This window comes from Pinus tabuliformis, chromosome 2_2, assembly GCF_031772625.1.
Source record: "Pinus tabuliformis cultivar Carrire ecotype Pingquan chromosome 2_2, CPIR1, whole genome shotgun sequence".
In the NCBI taxonomy this organism is placed as follows: Eukaryota; Viridiplantae; Streptophyta; class Pinopsida; order Pinales; family Pinaceae; genus Pinus; species Pinus tabuliformis.
In genome coordinates this window covers 520,214,583-520,222,173 of record NC_142300.1, presented here as the reverse complement: position 1 = coordinate 520,222,173, position 7,591 = coordinate 520,214,583, and the positions used below count along the sequence as shown (strand labels likewise).

Below are 7,591 nucleotides of genomic sequence, written 5' to 3'. Positions count from 1 at the left end.
GAAACCTTATGGCGCATTGGCTATCAACTTTTGCTGCCCTAAATTTCTAACTTAATTCTCTGGCATTGTCATCCTAAAGAAGTTGCACTTAATAATCAAATGTCTTCTAGTTACTTTCCTTTTTTGCTCTCTTACTCATATGCATCCCACCCTCATGCTTCCACTTCGAGAGGATACTGTTGTAAATGGTACATCTTAACAGTTATGTACTCTTAGGTCATCTGAGTCCACTCTTTTGGAAAAAAAGTTTGCGGTCAAAGTCTTTGGATCATCTAAATGAATGGTTTTCTACATCCACTTTAGACAACATAGTTTACCATCTATGAAAGGTTTTCTACATCCACTTTAGACAACATAATTTACCATCTATGAAAGAAATTTGGATAGTGATTATTGTGCTGTTCGATGTTATTTGGACAAAATCATAAACCTTAAGATGTTATAAGATTTTATAATTTCATATTCACATAAAGATAAACAAAAGATATTGTGGAGAGAATAATAAATACCATATAGTATTAATAGTGTTGTAGCAATACACCGCAAGGCTAGCCTATAGGCTACTCAATAACATCAAACGCACATGTATACTTTACATTATATATATAGTATCCTAAGATGGTTCACAGGGTCTAACCACCTAACTAACTTTGATACTATTTTTTGATAGATTCTTTTGGTCAACATGTGCAAGCTACACCTTTCAACATGCATGAGTATGTAATATTACAATTTCACCTTGGACTTGCGCCTGGTCCCTAGTGTATGAAACAGTCCCCAGTTGTGTGGGTGAGAATTGTATTGGTAATTGGTGATATGTTCATCACATTGGTTGCCCTGCATGTGTGAAGGGGTGAGCATGCCCATCCCAAACGTACCATGGCCAAAGTAGGTGACAGTGCCACTTGATGTGCATTACCTTTGAGCCACGCAGTTGTTATGTGGCCTTGGCTCACTAACATATGGCACCAACCCAAATAGTGTATCTATCATCGTCTTTGTTGCTTTATGTGCTAGTCCATAAACCCACTAGATTAAGGTCAACCCAGTGTACCATAGGGTAGAGTAGCTGGTAATTACCCCTATATGGGGAGGAAGCCTGGTTTTTTAATGTAATCTTAGTCTTATCAAATTGGATGAAAAGGTTACATTTATTAATTAGTTTTTTGTTCTTTATTTTTGCAACATTAATCATTAATGTTTACGTCTTTATCTTTGTTATGTTTTTTTTCCTGGGAAATTACATTATCTGCCTACATAATTTTCTAGTACAATATCTTAAAACAAGTGGCCAACTTGCTAGTCAGTCCATGGTGTCACCTGACATATAGCTTTCACCTCGATTAATTCTGGAACAAAGCATAATGTAGAAAATATAAATTTGGTTCTAAACTACGCTTCTGGAATTTTAAATTATGAATTCAGCTGCGTACAGTTAAAGGATTGTTTGTGCTATTGTGGTTACCTCACTTTGTGATAAAATCCTCTAGTTACATTGGTCCACCAAACTTATTTAGTATAACCATATTCTAAGAATAGATGTTAGATCATTTCCTTTGCTATTTTGCATAACATGCATTGCCATAGGCTGAATATTCCCTTCTTTCTTAAGTTTTCAGTTGTAAAAGTTTTCACATGAGTAAGGATCCAACAAAATATATTAATTTTAGAAAGCCCATTGCAATTCCATATTACCTTCCAAATTGTTGAAAGTGCATGAGGGCAAGTTGCATCCAACTAAGTATGATATCTAGTGCTTACAAAGTAGTAAGAATATCCTCATCCTTTGATGTCCTTGTTTGATTTGCTCTGAAGTGCACATTTAGAGAGGTCTTGAGTTAAAATATTAGCCATTAGTTGTAGAGGGGACAAAGGAGAGCCAAAGTCCATGTTGACTATTGACCAATGTCCTTGTTCTATTTAGATATATCATAGAGCATTTGGATATGTCGTCCATCCACCCAAACCTTAAGGGGGATTAGATTAGTTTTATTAATGAAATTTTCCTTTACAAGAATATTTGTTTGATAAATGAAATTGTCTTTTACAAAAATATTGTCATCCCAAATTTTGATCCATTTTCCATTTCTAGAGATCCAATTGAGTTATTTTCCATTTCTAAAGATCCAATTGACCATTTCTAGAGATCCAATTAAGTTTCTATATGATAGGAGGGATGTTTGATTTCAAAATCTTTAAGATAAAGACTTTTATTTTCTTCCCAAAAAAATCAATATATTTAACTTTTAAATTATTTTCCAAAAAACTTTTTTCACCCATGATACTTTTTAGTGATCAATCTTTAAAGTACCTTACCTCCCAAAGCAATACTCATCAAAACCTAATCCTTGATTCCAAATCCCTCCGTTTTTATTCTTTAAACTAAAATAAGATATAACTTTTTTTTTACAACACACATGAAAAACAATTAATAATAATATATATTCCAATGATGTTGAATTAAAAATTATAATTTTATTTAAAAAAAACACACAAATGAAACAATTTAACACACAACGAAAAATTAAGCCCCAAGGGTTAGCTCAACTGATCAAATAAGTGCCTCGCCGTTCGGGAGGTCACAGGGTCAATTCTTCCCGAAACCCTTGGTGTTAGGCCTAGCTATTGGCCGCAGGGCTTGATGATATTACCCTTGATGAAGCTCAGATATTTCTGTGGACGTAACGGCCACCCAGTGACCGCGGATGTCCGTGAACGACCAGAAAATAAAAAGAAAAGAAAAGAAACAACAAAAAAAACACACAACAAAAAACAATTAATAATAATATATATTCTAATAATGTTGAATTCAAAATTATAATTTTATTTTTAAAAAAATACACAAATAAACAAATAAAACCATTTATTTATTAACAAAAATGAAAATATATAATTATATATTTTAAAATAAAACATATTAATATAAAATAATTAAAATAAATCTATGATTTAAATAAATACAATTATAATTAGATTTGAATTGATAGATAATCACAACTTAACCCATACCTCAATGTAATAGTTTATTATAAATTCTCCTTCCCATATAATTAGTAATTGAATTTACATATATAAAAACGATTCAATATAATAATGGAATAAATTAATATGGAACGAATTCATATAAACAACAAAAGGTATTGGTAAAATGTCGAACGTTGACTTTGTAGTTTTGATATAAAAGAAATAAAAAATATGAAAAATATATATTTTTAGTATTTTAATTGTTTTAGTGATTAGGTTGATGTGTTAGTTTGTTGTTGTGTAAAATATTTTTATTTTTAATTTTTAATGTGCACATTAGAGTTTGGTATTCTTCAGGTGGTGACGTATGCTTGTTGTTACCATTAAGATTCCAGAGTCCAATGTAATGTGTCATTTATCTTCCAAAAACATAAAACATTATTAAGATTCCAGAGTCCAATGTAATGCGTCATTTATCTTCCAAAAACATAAAACATTATATCTCAATAAATAGAAGTAGACTTGAAATATATTTTATTAGGGTTATAGACACAAAAATATGCACACATGGACATTTGCCCAGTTGGGCTCTACAACATCTAGCTTCTTTGGGTGCAATTAAATTTTGTTGGTAATGAAATGTCTATTATTGCTTTGGTTACAGGGTCAAGTTCTATTCTTTGTCCACATCTTTGGACATGAATCAATGGGGTACCCACTCTGTTCTTGCAATGAAATTATGTTTTTTGAAATAATAATTCAATGAAATTATGTATTTTGAAATAATAATTCAATCAAGCATGTAGTATTTTATGGAAAAAAACTTCATGGTTATTAATTTTTGGTCAATTGTGGCCATGGTTACCAGAGAGTCGTTGAGACTCAAGAGTGTTGGAGAAGGCGTTATTAACTTCAAGACGGGTGACAAAATGCTTCCAGTATTTACTGGAGAATGCAAGGAATGTAGACATTGCAAGTCAAAAGAGAGCAACATGTGTGACCTGCTAAGAATTAACACTGAGAGAGGGGTTATGATAAGTGATGGAAATTCAAGGTTTTCCATCAATGGGAAACCAGTTTACCACTTCCTTGGTACATCGACTTTCAACCAATACATTGTTTTGCATGCGGGATGTGTGGCCAAAATTAATCTTGAGGCTCCTCTTGACAAAGTTTGTATTTTAAGTTGTGGTGTTTCTACAGGTAAATTACTTACAGATCTTTTTCTAATCATTTTTTTCCAAGCACATGTTCAGTATCAGCTATATGTAGGACCATATTCACTAACCAGTAACATAGATTGTAACTAAAATGCCCAAGCAGATTGGTCACTGTAGATGGGCGTACTAGGTCTTCTATGAAAACAAACTTTAGGACCTCACTCATGATTTTCTTCATACAATATTAAAGATTACCTCCTAGGCTTCTTTCCAACTTTGAAGAGGCAACTTCTTATCTGGGTTCACCTTTGCCCTAATAAGTTGGATTGCTCATTTTTTCAAGAGATCTTGCTTGCCATTTTCCACAAGTTTTGCATGAGATTTCCGATTGGTATGGTTTGTAATAAGCTTCTGGTGTAGTTTTAAAATGACCTTTTTATGTTTTCTATCCTTTCCTCTTCTATGTCCACATACCATTTCCTCCATCTCTACTTGATGCCCAAATACCAATTCCTCCAATGAGACCATGGTCGTCTCTGAAAACCATGCCTGCCCTTCCCTTCAGCTCGCTTCTACAAGGCATGTCTTGCCCTTCGATGTTCTCCTTTTCTGGTTGATTGTTAGATTTTGTATCTAAAAATTTAACATCCTTGGAATGTGACTATGCTCATAAACACTCCCCTGTGCCTCTAAGGTCTGGGTTGCTCTTGGATTGTGACCATGCTCATAAACACTCTCCTGCCCCTCCATGTCTGGGTTTCTCTTGGATGCTCAATTAAAACTTTAATGTTACCCATGAGGAGGGACTCCAAATCTGGGTAAAGGATTCCTTTGTTGAAACCCTTTTCTTCTAAAGGGAAAACTATTTCCTGGACTTGTTGACACTTTTATAAGTAATTTCCTGATGATGATGAAAGTTATCCTAGTTGACATTATTTTACAAAGTGGGTAAATCAATGTTGGGGATGTTTTGGTGGCTGGACTATTAAACCATATAATGGTTTCTTTGATCACAATTATTGTTTAAAGTTCATTTCTTTTGTGGAATCAGGGATGGGTGCTACTTTGAATGTAGGCAAACCCAAGAAGGGTTCGACAGTAGCAATATTTGGCCTTGGGAGTGTTGGGCTTGTTGTAAGTGTTCTCTCTTTTATGTTCCTATGTATGATTCTTAGTATATATTGTAGTTCTACAATCTGCAAACTTTCCTTTTAAGGACCAATATTATCAACGTACTGTTTAATCTCTGTTAATCTTCTGATCTAGATTTAACTACACAAGCTGCTGAAGGGGCAAGAATTGCAGGAGCTTCTCGGATAATTGGGATAGATTTAAGCAATGACAGATATGAACCAGGTTGCTTATTTTTCCCATTTCCATATCGGATATTCCATGTATATATGTTTATTACTTTAATTCGTTGTTTGAATGCTTTTTGTAATCTCAGTGAAACCATTTGGCGTAACAGAATTTTTAAACCCTAGAGACTACGAAAAGCCCATTCAAGAGGTATGTTGAGCTACCTACATTACTGGATATTGTTGCACCTTGAGAAACTTAGTGCTCTACTCCCCAAGTGGGGAAGAAATCCCTCTGCTAATGTTTTATGTGCATCTACCAAATTCCTTTTATAAGCAAACCTTTAATTCATAATGTATATATATTATAAACGAATTAGATGCATTTTAGCTCAAATTTATCCAATAATTTTTGAACTTTTTTATTATCAATAAATTTGTTAGAAAAGATTTGATCAATTAAGAGTTTATATCTCCCATCATTATTGTTTTTGCTGATATACACTGTTAGCAAAAATTTAAATTATGAGAACTTATTGCCATCAATTCCTTTTATAGGTAATTGCAAAAAGAATTGATGGAGGAGCAGACAAAAATATTTGATGGGGGAGTAGACTGCGGAATGCACAAGAAACATTAAGGCGAATTGCAAAAATAATTGATGGAGGAGTAGACTGCAGAATGCACAAGAAACATTGAAACCTGCCATGATGTATTATCTTTGAGTTCCCTTTCCTTTAAAAGATATTAGTCATTGAAAAAATAACTAAAAGCTGATTGCTTCCTTTTTAAGCAAACACCTGCAATGCATATGCTGATCAATGAAAGGGAATTTGATATCATAATTTTGTTTTTTCAGGGTCGGGGGTATCCGTTTTAGTGGGTGTCCCTCATTTAGAAGTAGTGTTTGCAATGAATTTTGTGAACTTTCTGAATGAGAGGACGTTGAAAGGAATTTTTTTGGAAATTATAAACCCCGTTCAGATTTTCCAGGCTTTGTAGAGTTGTATTTGAATAAGGTAAGACTTTAATTATTATTAAATTTGTTACTTGGATTTCCTTGCTAGAAATATCTCTGTCAAACTGTGATCACAGATATATATTTGTTGGTTTGTCAATGTGCATGACAACACTAGTCTCTGCTTGCCAGATTTAGTTTAGGTTTTTAATAGATCCTTCCTTGATTTTTGTAGCAGCTTGAACTAGATAGGATGTAATTAGGTTTTTAATTGATCATTACTTGATTTTTGCAGACTCTTGAATTGGATAAATTTATTACGCATGAGGTTTCTTTTGCGGATATCAACAAGGCATTTGAGTACATGATTGAAGGAGAGGGTCTGAGAACTATGCTTAAAGTGACTGAGTAAACTGTCAATTGGAAGTCATGAATGAATTTTGTGATTAGGGTCAGTGAAATTTTGAGTTTAAAGAGGAAGTCATGTGAATGAATTTTGTGATGGAGATCGATGAAATTTGGATGAATGAATTTTGTGATTAGGGTCAGTGAAATTTTGAGTTTAAAGAGGAAGTCATGTGAATGAATTTTGTGACGGGGATTGGTGAGATTTTGAGTTTAGGATCAGTGAAAAATATGGTGCATTGGAAGATGTTAATGGTTACCTGCTGGATAAATTTTCGTTCCCATAATTTTTTTTGAATTATTTTAAATATGGTGGGGTGCTACAAAATCTATAAAATATGAATTGTGGATTTTGTTGGAATATCCTATGTTATAATAGAATGAGGAGGATGTCATTATAATAGAATGAGGAGAAAAATCCATTGGATGCATTGTTCCTCAAATACCACAATTTGAGCAAGTCTATCTATCATTGGCCTTATAAATGGATGAGTAGTTGAATGCAATAAAGGACATCTTAAAGGGAAAGTCACCTAGTATGGATGGTTTCTTTTGTGAGCTTTAGAAAAAGCTATGAGTAGTAATTGGTGATGATCTAAGAAGCACTAGTTGTAGATGATATGGGGAGCATGTAAATATATGTTTGATCAAAATTATTCCCAAAGGGATAGAAAGGGACATGGTGGAGGTGGAGACTAATAGTTTTGCTTAATGTCCCTTACAAGCTTCTAGCTAAAGCCTTAGCCAACAAAGTTAAATCCATTGTTGCAAGGATGGTAAGGCATCAAGAAACAAGATTCATGAAG

General features: G+C 33.4%; 1 pseudogene; it reads left to right on the top strand.

Moving 5' to 3' along the window:
• The first annotated feature begins 3,821 nt into the window (after window positions 1-3,821).
• On the top strand, window positions 3,822-6,792 carry LOC149193633 (alcohol dehydrogenase-like; annotated as a pseudogene).
• The last annotated feature ends 799 nt before the right edge of the window (window positions 6,793-7,591 follow it).